The 13,864-nt window shown below is 39.9% G+C and overlaps 1 protein-coding gene across 5 annotated transcripts in view; it reads left to right on the forward strand.

Annotated features, from left to right (window-relative positions):
- LOC122448486 (agouti signaling protein) overlaps nt 1-13,864 on the forward strand; it is a 108,467-nt gene that overhangs the window by 48,793 nt on the left and 45,810 nt on the right. The window contains exon 3 of one of the 5 annotated variants that reach the window (XM_043479818.1): nt 4,500-4,583. The exons of 3 other annotated variants lie outside the window; for them this stretch is intronic. The gene's annotated coding sequence lies outside the window, so the exon portion shown is untranslated. Of the gene's footprint in view, nt 1-4,499; nt 4,584-13,864 lie in introns of those variants that run through there. One more of the 5 variants, XM_043479815.1, reaches the window with a different exon arrangement.

Raw genomic sequence — 13,864 nt, forward strand, 5'->3', positions numbered from 1 at the left:
GCAGAACTGAAGTGGGACCGGGGGAATCTTTATCAAGTTTCTTAAGGTGATGCTAATAAAAATGATGCTCAGGAAACCCTCGGAGAAACATTTAGAGAAAGAAACTACCTGCTCAGGGAAGACTGGACTGATATCTGCACGTATGCCTTCTCCAGATCCACGTGACTTCACCACAGCTGGCCTCAGGACAGCATGAGCATTTTATCCCATCAAAGTTATTCTGCTCCACTGGCTGTGAAGGAGAAGGAGATAGACATGTTCCAGGACATTGGCTCACATAGGCCTATTGAGTGACTCTAAAGACTTGCAGACGTCAAAAGGGTTTTTAAGTATAATCATCATAACATAGTAATGAATCAAAAACAGGCAGACATATGCTTAAATGACCCTGGAGGGACTGGAGTTAAAAGAAGGAAGGGGCTGCTCACATTCAGGGGTCTAGCAGAATGGACTTGCTTGAGAAAACCCAGCAAGTCAACTGAAGAGGACTCTTGGGATTACCCCACCAGAACTTCTGAGGCAAGTCTAATGAAATGACTTACAAGTGTTGAGTGTAGAATAGCCTCTAAGGCGCCCACATTGGCCTAATTCTGGTTGACATTGCACAACCAGGGTGAGCTGACAATCTTTGGGACACAGAGCAAGATCCAACATTCACAGCTTGGCAGACCTGACCAAGACTCTTTTCTCCTGCCTTTGGATTTATATAGTTCCTTAATTATATGTCTCTTACGCTACTTAACCCCCCACCTTTTTTTGTATTAAAAGTTGTGCTCTTATCTCAACCTTCCTTTTAGATTGGATGCTGCACCTTTTTCATCTTCACACCCCCCACAACACTTCCACTAGGCTTCATGAAATACTGTCGTCTTTGCTATATTGAAAATTCTTATATATTATGAGTTTATTTTTTCAGACTTTGTTTGGTTCTACTGACCTTTCTGGTTTTAGTACCACATAATTAAAATTAATATAGCTTTATAATACATTTTAATATCTCATAGGATGTATTTCCCTTATTATTCTTATTTTTCAACATTTTCCTTTTTTTTTGGCTGCAACTTGTGGAATTTTAATTCCCTGACCAGGGATCAGACCCAGGCGCCTGGCAGTGAGAGCTTCAAGTCCTAACCACTGGCCCACTATTTTCTTAGTGTTCTCACAGTTTTTCTCAAATGAAGCTCAGAGGCAATTTACCAAAATATAAAATAAAATTACATTGGAATTCATATGGAGATCATGTTAAATCTACACATTAATCTAGGGGAAATTTTTTTAACCATAATAATTCTTGCCTCAGGGAAAATAGCTTGTCTTTCCACTTTTTTTTTATGTCACTCAGTAGAGTTTATAGCTCTTTTCATGTAAATCCTCATAATTGCTTAAATGTATTCCTAATTATTTTGTAATTCTGCTGTGAATTATATCTTTTTATTTTGCCATTATAATAGTTTTTAAGTCTTTATTGTTGGTATATACAAACACCATTGATTTTTAAATCTTTATTTAGTAACTAGATCTACAACTATTTTAGATCATGTGTCTCATATGTCTGTGGATCATGTTGGCAAAAACACTTTACCTGTGTATTATGTACATAATTTACATTAATTACGTAGTGTATTTTCTTGAGCCATTATGAATGTATATTAGGTTTAATCAGAAGTGCTATTAAAAACTTAATCATACATTGTCTGCAAGATAGTGCCATCCAAGAAAGCCACAAAGCTGAATTTTTTTAAAAATTTATTATAATACAGTTAATTTACAATGTTGTGTTAGTTTCTGCTATATAGTAAAGTGAATCAGTTGTACATATACATATATATACTCTTTTTTTAGATTCTTTTGCCATTAGGTCATTACAAAGTATTGAGTAGTGTTCCCTGTGCTATACTGTAGCACAAAATTTAATTTTAAAGCAAGTAACAGCTTTGCAATAAAGGAGCAATGTCCTCACTTAGCTTATAGTTTACTAAATTTGAATACACATGCAGAAACTAGTGGTACTAGTAAGTACCTTTTATTGAGGTACAGCTCCCATTTATTGAGATTATACTATGTACTAGCCATTAGGGTAGATATTTTGTATTGATTATTTCAGTTAATGCTCACAACAACTCCAATAAATAGGTATTAATATTCTCATTTTACAGATGAGAAAACTGAAGCTCAAAGAGCTAAAATTGCCTTTCTATGGTCACATAGCTAGTAAATGATAAAGATAGAATTTAAATTCATGTTGTCTGACTTTAACTCCAAAGGCATGCTTTTAACACTTGATTACTTACCCTAAGAGGTATAATACCATAAATTTACTATAGTAAATACTGTAAGTTTAATATAGTACACACTTGACTCTCACAGATGTTTAAGAACCCAGTGCCTTAATTTTATTAACCTCAAATAGAATGAACACAACCCACCAAACTGGAATAACTGGACTGAATTTACACCTAAAACAACTTTAAAAAGTAACAAAAAATTTGAAAAAAATATTTCATTGGATATCATGTTATGAAAGGCAGTGATTCCTGAAAGATGGGAAACAAATGATCGTTACAGTTTTCTTAGCTTAATGACTGGAAAGTTTCCAAGCCATTGTGCAACACGGGGGAAACCAGGCAAACTGGCAATCACTTTGAGTTGAATAGAGAAAATGTGGGGAGTATTTAGAGATCAAAGCACATATAGCTTTTGGGGCAGAGTTTTAGAGAAGAGATTGCTGCATAGAGAAAGAATGCCAGAAATCTTCAGAAGATCCCTCCTAGAGTATAGAGCAGAATGTGAAAAAACTACCCAAGGCTGAGGAGAGAACTACTGAAAAGGATTAGTCAGGAGGAGACACCAAGATCACACAGGGCTGGAACTATTGCTTATTCCTACCATTCAAAGTGGAAAAAACTCATAATTCACATGGCATCAGGATGAGTACTCAGAAGAGTTTTGCCTTAATACTGTGAAGAAATTAGGTTCAGACTAAAGGTTGCTCTGGTCCAGCCTAACAAAGTTTAATATCAAGACCAGAAAGAATAAAAATGTTTCTGAGTACCCAAAACAAAGCTCAAGAATATTTACAGGAATACAAAAAATATACAGCACACAACAAGGTGAAATTTGCAATATCTGGCTATCCAAACAAAACTTACCACACATTCAAAGAAGCAGGAAAGTAGGACTTAAAATCTGGACAAAAGTCGATTAATAGAAATCAACCCACAAATGATACATACATCAGAATTCGTAGCAAGGACGTTAAAATCATTGTTGTTTGTATGCCTTATGTACAAGAGGCTAAAGAATGTAAAGTGGAGACATAGAAGATATAAAAAGACCCAAGTCAAATTTATAGAGATGAAAAATATATTGGATGAGATTAATGGCATATTAGTTGTTGCAGAAGAGATTAGTGAATGTGAATACACAGAAATAAAAACTGAAAAGCAGAGAAAAATGACTAAAAATATATAATACAGGCATACCTCATTTTACCCTACTTGCTCTTTTTTTACACATTGAAGGTTGTGGCAATCCTGCATTGGGCAAATCCACTGGTGCCATTTTTCCAATGGCATTACTTTTAAATTAGGGTACATTTTTTAGACATAATACTATTGAACACTTTATAGACTACAATATAGAGTAAATGTAATTTTTATATATGTGCTAAGTTGCTTCAATCATGTTTGACTCTTTGCAACCCCATGGACTATAGCCCGCCAGGCTCCTCTGTCCTTGGGATTCTCCAGGCAAGAGTACTGAAGTGGGTTGCCATTCCATTCTCCAGGGGATCTTCCCGACCCAGGGATGGAACCTGGGTCTCCTGCATTGCATACAGATTCTTTACTGTCTGAGCCATGAGGGAAGCCCACACATAGGCATACTTTGGAGATATTGCAGATTGTTTCAGACCACTACAACAAGCAAGTATTGCAATAAAGCAAGTCACACAGATTTTTTGGTTTCCCAGTGCATATAAAAGTTACATTTAGGGACTTAACCTGGTGGTCCAGTCACTAAGACTCTGCATTCCCAATGTAGGGGGCCTAGGTTCAATCTCAGGTCAGAGAACTAGATCCCACATGCCACAACCAAGCGTTCACATGCTGCAACTAAAGTTCCCTCATGCCGCAGCTAGGGAAAAAATAGATCCTGCGTGCTGCAACTAAGACCTGGCACAGCCAAATAATTTTTTTTTTTTTAAGTTAGTTTACACTACACTGTAGTCTACTGAAGTGTGTGATAGCTTTATGCCTAAAAAACAATGTGCATACTTTAACTAAAAAATGATGCTGTTGGGAAAATGGTACCAACAAACTTGTTCCATGTAATGTTGCCACAAACATTCCATTTGTAAAAAATGCAATATCTTTAAGCAGCAATAAAATGAAGCACAAAAAAATGAGGACACTGATTCAGAACCTCTACAGTTGACTCTTGAACAACATGGATTTGAACTATGCAGGTCCACTTATACACAGCTTTTTTTCAATAAATAGGTACTACAGTACTACACCAGCCATGGAATTGTGGATTTGGAGGGCCAACTGTAAAGTTATATGAAGATTTTCAACTGCTCAGAGGTTGGTGGTTTAGTCACTAAGTCATGTCCAACTCTTGCGACCCCATGGACTGTAACTCGCCAGGCTCCTCTGTCCATGGGATTTTTCCAGGCAAGAATACTGGAGTAGGTTGCAATTTCCTTCTTCAGGGGATCTTCCAAACCCAGGAATCAAACCCAGATCTCCTGCATCACAGGCAAATTCCTGCACTGCAGGTAGGTTCTTTACCAACTACGCTATGAGGGAAGCTTAGAGGGTAGGCACCCCAACTCCCAAGTTGTTCAAGGGTCAGCTGTACAGTCGTCCTTGGGTATTAGCAGAGGATTGCTTCCAGGACATCCCCTCCCTCATGGATACCAAAATCTGCAGCTTCTCAAATCCCTTACATAAAATGTTGTGTTTGCATATTACATACTCCCATCCTCCCATATACTTGAAATCATCTCTTAGATTATTTACTTTGCTGACACAGGTCCTTATAGTCAAAGCTATGGTTTTTCCAGTAGTCATGTATGGATGTGAGAGTTGGACCATAAAGAAAGCTGAGTGCCAAACAATTGATGCTTTTGAACTGTGGTATTGCAGAAGACTCCTGAGAGTCCCTTGGACAGCAAGGAGATCCAACCAATCTATCCTAAAGGAAATCAACCCTGAATATTCATTGGAAGGACTGATGCTGAAGCTGAAGCTCCAATACCTTGGTGTTCTGATAAGAAGAACTGATTCATTGGAAAAGACCATGATGCTGGGAAAGATTGAAGGCAGGAGGTGAAGGGGAAGGGGACCACAGAGGATGAGATGGTTGGATCATGTCACCGACTTGATTCACATGAGTTTGTGCAAGCTCCGGGAGTTGGTGAAGGACAGAGAAGCCTGGTGTGCTGCAGTCCATGGGGTCACAAAGAGTCAGACATGACTGAGCCTCTGAACTGAACTGAATACAATGTAAATGCTATGTGCATGCATGCTGTCCTTCAGTTGAGTCCAACTCTCTGCAACCCCATGGACTGTAGCCCACCTGGCTCCTCTGTCCATGGGATTCTCCAGGCCATAATACTGGAGTGGGTTGCCATTTCCTCCCCCAGGGGATTTTGCCAACCCAGGGATCAAACCCAGGTCTCTTGTGGCTCCTGCATTGGCAGGCAGGTTCTTTACCACTAGAGCCATGCTATGTAAATAGTTGCTCAGTTCAGTTCAGTTCAGTTGCTCAGTTGTATCTGACTCTTTGCGACCCCATGAATCACAGCACGCCAGGCCTCCCTGTCCATCACCAACTCCCAGAGTTTACTCAAACTCATGTCCATCGAGTCAGTGATGCCATCCAGCCATCTCATCTTCTGTCATCCCCTTCTCCTCCTGCCCCCAATCTCTCCCAGCATCAGGGTCTTTTCAAATGAGTCAACTCTTCACATGAGATGGCCATAGTACTGGAGTTTCAGCTTCAGCATCAGTCCTTCCAATGAACACCCAGGACTGATCTCCTTTGGGATGGACTGGTTGGATCTCCTTGCAGTCCAATGGACTCTCAAGAGTCTTTTCCAACACCACAGTTCAAAAGCATCAATTTTTCGGCACTCAGCTTTCTTCACAGTCCATACATGACCACTGGAAAAACCATAGCCTTGACTAGACAGATCTTTGTTGGCAAAGTAATGTCTCTGCTTTTTAGTATGCTATCTAGTTGGTCATAACTTTCCTTCCAAGGAGTTAGTGTCTTTTAAATTCATGGCTGCAATCACCATCTGCAGTGATTTTGGAGCCCAAAAAATAAAGTCTGACACTGTTTCCACTGTTTCCCCATCTATTTCCCATGAAGTGATGGGACCAGATGCCATGGTCTTAGTTTTCTGAATGTTGAGCTTTAAGCCAACCTTTTCAGTCTCCTCTTTCACTTTTGTCAAGAGGCTCTTTAGTTCCTCTTCACTTTCTGCCATAAAGGTGGTGTCATCTGCATATCTGAGGTTATTGATATTTCTCCTGGCAATCTTTATTCCAACCTGTGCTTCTTCCAGGCCAGCATTTCTCATGATGTACTCTGCATATAAGTTAAATAAGCAAGGTGACAATATACAGCCTTAACACACTCCTTTTCCTATTTGGAACCAGTCTGTTGTTCCATGTCCAGTTCTAACTGTTGCTTCCTGACCTGCATATAGGTTTCTCAAGAGGCAGGTCAGGTGGTCTGGTATTCCCATCTCTTTCAGAATTTTCCACAGTTTATTGTGATCCACACAGTCAAAGGCTTTGGCATAGTCAGTAAAGCAGAAGTAGATGTTTTTTTGGAACTCTGTTGCTTTTTCAATGATCCAGCGGATGTTGGCAATTTGATCTCTGGTTCCTCTGCCTTTTCTAAAACCAGCTTGAACATCTGGAAGTTCACGATTCACGTATTGCTGAAGCCTGGCTTGGAGAATTTTGAGCATTACTTTACTAGCGTGTGAGATGAGTGCAATTGTGCAGTAGTTTGAGCATTCTTTGGGATTGCCTTTCTTTGGGATTGGAATGAAAACTGACCTTTTCCAGTCCTGTGGCCACTGCTGAGTTTTACAAATTTCCTGGCATATTGAGTGCAGCACTTTCACAACATCACCTTTCAGGATTTGAAATAGCTCAACTGGAATTCCATCACTTCCACCAGCTTTGTTTGTAGGGATGCTTTCTAAGGCCCACTTGACTTCACATTCCAGGATGTCTGGCTCTGGGTGAGTGATCACACCATGGTGATTATCTGGGTCGTGAAGATCTTTTTTGTACAGTTCTTCTGTGTATTCTTGCTAGTGCATGCCAAATTCAAGTTTTGCTTTTTGGAACTTCCTGGAATGTTAAAAAAATATTTTGACCCCTAGTGGTTGAATCCACAGATGTAGAACCTGTGGATACAAGAGGCTGGCTAAAGCCTTCTGGTGAACCTTACCGTACTCTGCAAGATATTGCCACCTAGCTGGCTCTGTAATTGAGTCTTCAAAAGCCCATTCCACCATTCTGTCAATCCTGTTTCTTCAGTATATTGGGGAACATGATAAAACCAGTGAATTTGATGAGGGTGGGCTCATTTCTGTGCTTTTTTCCCCTGGTGAAACAAGTTCCTTGATCAGAAGTAATGCTGTGTGGAATACTACATTGGAAATGGCATTCTGTAAACCCATGGATGGTAGTTATGACAGAAGCAATGTGTGCAGTGAAGGCAAATCTGTATCCAGATTAAGTGCCTATTCCAGTAAAAACAAAATGCTTCACTTCCATGATGGAGGTAGTTCAAAGTAGTCAAGCTGCTACCAGGTACCTGGTTGATCACCCTAGGGAATGGTACCATATTGGGAACTCAATACTGGTCTCTGCTGCTGGCAGATCAGGAACCCAGTGGTGGCTGTAGCCAGATTGCCCTGAGGGAGTGGAAGTCCATGTTGCTAAAACACTGTCACAGACATACCTGGAAATGAAGTTTAGTTAAATTTCCGGGCATCTGTGGTCTAGTCAAGTTGATGCATAAAATGAACAATTATAGCACTGGCATAAGGATAGATATATAGGTCAATGGAATAGAATTGGTGGTGGTGGTTTAGTCACTAAGTTGTGTCCAACTCTTACGACCTCATGGACTGTAGCCCACCAGGCTCCTCTGTCCATGGGATTTTCCAGGCAAGAATACTGGAGTGGATTGCCATTTCCTTCTCCAGGGCATCTTCTAGACCCAGGAATTGAACCTGGGTCTCTTGCATTGCAGGCGGATTCTTTACTAGCTGAGTTATGAGGGAGGCCCTGGAATGGAATGAAGTGTTTGTAAATAAGCCTATCCATCTATGGTCAGTTGATTGTTGACATGCATGACAAGATCATTCAGTGGGGGAAAGAGCAGTCTTTTCAACAAATAGTGCTGGGAAAACTGAACAGCCATAGGTAAAAGATTGAAATCAGACCCCTACTTCATACCACATACAAGAGTTAATTCATAGTAGATCATAGACCTAAATATAAGATTTAAAATTATAAAACATAATAAATCTTTGTGATGTTAGTTTAGGCAATGTTTCTTAAATATGACACTAAAACAACAAATGAAGAGAAAAATAGATAAATTAGGCTTCATCAAAATTTTAAAAAAGGACACCATCAAGGAAGTGAAAAGATTACCCACAGAAGGAGAGAAAATATTTGCAAATCATTTATCTGGTTAGGATGTTGTATCCAGAATATACAAATATTAATAGCTCTTACAACTCAATAACAAAAAACCAAATGATCCTATTTTAAAATGAGCAAAGGATTTGAATAGATATTTCTCCAAAGGAGATGTACTAATGGACAATATGCACATGAAAAGATGTTCATTGTCACTACTCATTATGGAAATAACCAAAAGGTAGCATTTCACACCCATTAGGATGGCTGTAATCAAAAAGAAAGTAGGAAATTTGGCAAGGATGTGGAAAAGTTTGAACACTTGTGCATTGCTGGACATGATTGCAAAATTGTACAGCCACTTTGGAAAATAGTTTTGACAGTGCCTCAAAATGTTAAACAGAGTCATCACATGACCCAATAATTCCACTCCTAGGTATATACCGAAAATAAATGAACATATATCCACACAAAAATTTTTACACAAATTTCATAGCAGTATTATTCAAACTAGCCAAAAAATGGAAGCAACCCAAATTCCTGTCAACAAATGAATATATAAGTAAAAATGTAGCATATCCATAAAATAGAATGTTATTTAGCTTTGAAAAAGAATGTACTGATGCGTGCTACAACACGGATGAAATTTGAAAACATTATGCTAAATGAAAGAAGCCAGTCACGAAAATCTATGTATTGTATGATGGTTGCACGATTCTGTGAAAATGCTAAAACCACTGAAATTGTACATTTCAAAAGGGTGAATTTTATATATGTGAGTTATGTCTCTATAAAGCCATTATCTTTTAAAATGTTTTATTCCATCCCTCCATGATGCCAGCAGTCTGAGGATAAGGGGAATGAAATGTCTATCAAATACTTTGACTATTATTCCTTTGTTAAATGAGCTTTTGTAATAAAAGGTGCATAATTATCATCATCCAGAAAGCCAAAATCATGTTAGTTTTAAGGGCCACAATGATTTGGCCAGAATTGGCTGATCAGACTAAAACAGCAAAATCATAATTTAAGAATAAATCGACAGCAATGAGAAGCCCTCAGATGGGTTCAAAGGTTCTGATTCATCAATTCCCAGGAACCAGTAGGGTCAATACCCATTGCAATATGGCCTGTTTTCACCATGAGACAAATAAGCCAACTTCTGACAGAAGTCACAAGTCTGGCATGCAGTGGTAGCTTCTACATCAGAAACATAGAATCCACATAGAAATGTGTGCCCAGTCTTTTTATGATGTGCTACCATGTCCAATGTGATGTTGGATCTAGGTAGCAGTTGTGGTAGTCTGAATGGTGCAAGCAGCTTGATCAGTAGCTTGATTCCAGTTGGTATTATCAAAAAATGAACCCTTAAAAAAAAAAAAAAAAAGAACCCTTATTTTGTCTATCACGTGAGTGATCCAGACTGACTGGCATCTGCAATTTGTTCCCATTTGTTCATGATCCAAAGAGGGGTTCCTTTAATTTGTCAGTCTGTCATCTTCCAAGCAGCAAGTCAGACAGCTAAGATTGGGAACAGCCAAAGAGTCAGTTAAAATATATAGCATGACTAGTCTTAAGGTAAAGGTGATTACTTTCATTTCATCTCATTGTGCTAATTGGTTCTACTGCAGTTGGTCTTCCAGAATTGTTGGAGCCAGCCAGCCCCTGAACACCATCAATTTTCACTTTAATAAAACAATCAGTGAACCTGGCTTAGGCATTTAGGAGAACCTCTGCAAATCAAGGGCCCAAGTGAGCTAGTGAGGGGAGAAAGTTTTCACATAAATTTGGCTTGTCACTAAAACCAGCCCAGCTATGCACTTCAATACACCATTTCCACTTGACTAGCAAGGCCTTTTGAAATCTTCCCTGGTTGACTGTAGAGTTCTTGTTTACCGATCCAAAATGGGACTGTCAGGCTGAAGAGTTACACAGCCTCATGGGCCAGGCATTCAGCTTCAACAGGGGTTTGCTGCTGCTGCTGCTGCTAAGTCACTTCAGTCGTGTCCGACTCTGTGCGACCCCATAGTCGGCAGCCCACTAGGCTCCCCTGTCCCTAAGATTCTCCAGGCAAGAACGCTGGAGTGGGTTGCCATTTCCTTCTCCAACGCATGAGAGTGAAAAGTGAAAGTGAAGTCAGTCGTGTCCGACTCCTAGCGACCCCATGGACTGCAGCCCCCCAGGTTTCTCCTGCTATGGGATTTTCCAGGCAAGAGTACTGGCTGGGTTGCCATTGCCTTCTCCACAACAAGGATTTAGCAGCAGGCTAACAGTTGCCTTTTTTTTTTAATTTAAATTTAAGGGTTGTACTTGGTAGCTGCATCAGGCAGGTGGTGCTGTATACTAGAAAATGGCCTCTAACCTTTAACTCATGCTCTGATTTCCTTTTCTTTCTAGGAATCTATATTGTTTCTGCTGGACCTCTTGTTCTCTGTTCAACCAAACTTGTAATATCCTTACTTCCCCCAAAACTCAAGTCCTGATATTTAATTCAGCTTTGGGGACTCCTGACTCATTAGCTGTTGCCACATTGTCTTTTAACAGGGGCCCTGCGGCTTGCTGTCCATTGTCATCCCTTCCTTCTCCCATCCTGAGGAGAATGAGCAACAACCATTCAGGCCCCATTTTTTGATGGTTTGTTTCAGTCCTTCCTCAGACTGCTCAGCTACATTAATAGGTAGGGCACTGGGAGACCATTTCCCCCCACCTCTCACCCACCCCTTGTGTAAGAGTATTCACTACCAGATCCCAAGCAGTGTCCTCATAACCCCAGCCTTTGCCCATGGGGTCCATATCCTTTGTCTTCCAAAGAGTCATGTCTCTGTTAGCATCCCATTGTCAGAATTCTCAAGGCTGAGATGTGATTTTTATCCTACTTACCAGCTATGTAAGAAAAACCTACTAGTCCTCCTGAGTAGAGAAGAACTGAGTTCTTCCCTCTTGCCTTTCTCTCCTATGTGCCTTCTTTACTCTCATCTCACACTTCTGCCACACTCACAGCACTGCTGACAGCATTTATGTGGGGCTATTTCCCCACACCAAGCAATTTTCTGCAACACCAGCTTATTGTTCTACAAGTCAACTCAATTTTGACACTACCTACCCAAAGAGAGCAGCATATTCCACAAGTAAAGAGGTCAAGGCCACAAAGTACACCTCAGTACACCACTTCAGACACCGTCACGAGCTCAGATTTTCACCTGCTTTTCTGACCAACAAGGTTGGTTGGTTCTGACAACTTCCTGCTTGGGTGTGATTGATTTGCTAGAGTGGCTCACAGAACTCAGTGAAAACTTACTGAAGTCTTCCAGTTTATTAAAGGATATGATAAAGGATACAGATGAACAGCCAAATAAAGAGCTATGTAGACCAAGGCTGGATCCAAGCACAGGAGCTCCAGTCGCTGTGCAGTTGGGGTGCTCCACCCTCCTGGTATGTGGATGTGTTCACCACCAGAAACTTCCCCAAACCCAAGCTATGGGGATTTTTATGGAGGCTTCCTTGTGTAAGTGTAATAAATTATTAACTCCCTTTCCAGCCCCTCTCCTCTCTCTGGAGAAGTGGGGATTAGGGCAGACTGAACATTTCAAGCTTCTAATAATGATTTAATCTTTCTAGTGACTAGCCCTCATCCAGGAGCATGCCCATAGTCACCTCATTTAAAAAAAAAAAAAAAGATGTTCCTAACACTTTTATCACTTAGGAATTTACAAGGGTTTTCAGAGCCCTGTGTCAGAGACCATATATTAGAACAAGAGATGCTACTAGTGGTCTTTGTTGTTGTTCAGTTGCTAAGTCATGTCTAACTCTCTGCCACCTCATGGACTGGAGCACACCAGGCTTCCCTGTCCTCCACTATCTCCCAGAGTTTGCTCACATTCATGGCCATTGAATCGGTGATGCTATCTAACCATCTCATCCTCTGCCACCCTCTTCTCCTCCTGCTTTCAATCTTTCCCAGCATCAGGGTCCTTTCCAATGAGTCAGCTCTTTGTATCAGGTAGCCTAAGTATTGAAGCTTCAGCTTCAGCAGCAATCCTTTCAATGAATATTCAGGGTTGATTTCCTTTAGGATTGACTGATTTGATCTCCTTGCTGTCCAAGGGGCTCTCAACAGTCTTCTCCAGCACCACAATTCAAAAGTATCAATTCTTCAGCTCTAAGCCTTTTTTTATGGTCCAACTAGTGTTCTTATCACTTAGAAAATTATAAGGGTTTTAAGAACTCTGCACCAGGAAGTTGGGGAGGGGAGCATACAGAGACCAATATAGATATTTTCTTTTATGTCACACAAACTAATGTTAGCATGTTGCTGGCAAGAGACTCAAGACTCCTGAGTCATAAACAGAGTACTTTATTGCTCACTGTATAGCAAACAACTTGAAGCATGTTTACATTGGTTCTCATAAGTATTATGGTGGTCGCAAGGGGGGCCCAGGTGGATGCCTAAGCAGAAAAAAAAGCAAATTTCATTTGAGGTAATAGAAATGATAGCATGGAGCTTCTCTTCTTGTGGCATACTGTTTAAGGAGAAAGTCTCTGGAGTAAGATTAACTACTCCATCAATTTTATGGTTGTATAACTGTGAATGATCTTCTTCATCTTGCTAAACTCCAGTTTACCCATTATAAAATAATAGAACCTAGAATTGTTGTGAAGATTAAATGAGATAAAGCATGTATAGTGCTTAGCACCACATGGCACAGAGTAAGCTGTCAGTTTATTTTTAGTTAACATGTTGTTTCTATCATGAGTTCAACAAGCAACTTGCCTGACTTTTTTGTAAATCTCAAAGCACTATATTAAACACAGTATCTGCTTACATCTTAGAGAAAACACTATATTTACATAAGGTCTTTTGGTGAATCAAAAGGAAAAATGTACAGTTTTTCAGGAAATAGTTGAGGAAACAATAGGTTATATTCTGAGGTTTCAGGTGGAATTTTGAGAAGGGCACTACTCATCACACTACATCCATAATTTCTAGTTGATGCCCTCAGTCTAAAACTTTTAACTAACCATAAATGCAATAAGGTAGAGGAAGGGTAATTAAAGAGGCCCAGTTTTAGTTGTGACCGTGCCACACAACAGTATGTAACAATGGGTAAATCTCTTTATTTCTCTGGAACTCAGTTTTCTATTATATAAACTGAGAGGGTTGGACTAAACAGACTCATAACATC

This window comes from Cervus canadensis, chromosome 10, assembly GCF_019320065.1.
Source record: "Cervus canadensis isolate Bull #8, Minnesota chromosome 10, ASM1932006v1, whole genome shotgun sequence".
Lineage (NCBI taxonomy): Eukaryota > Metazoa > Chordata > Mammalia > Artiodactyla > Cervidae > Cervus > Cervus canadensis.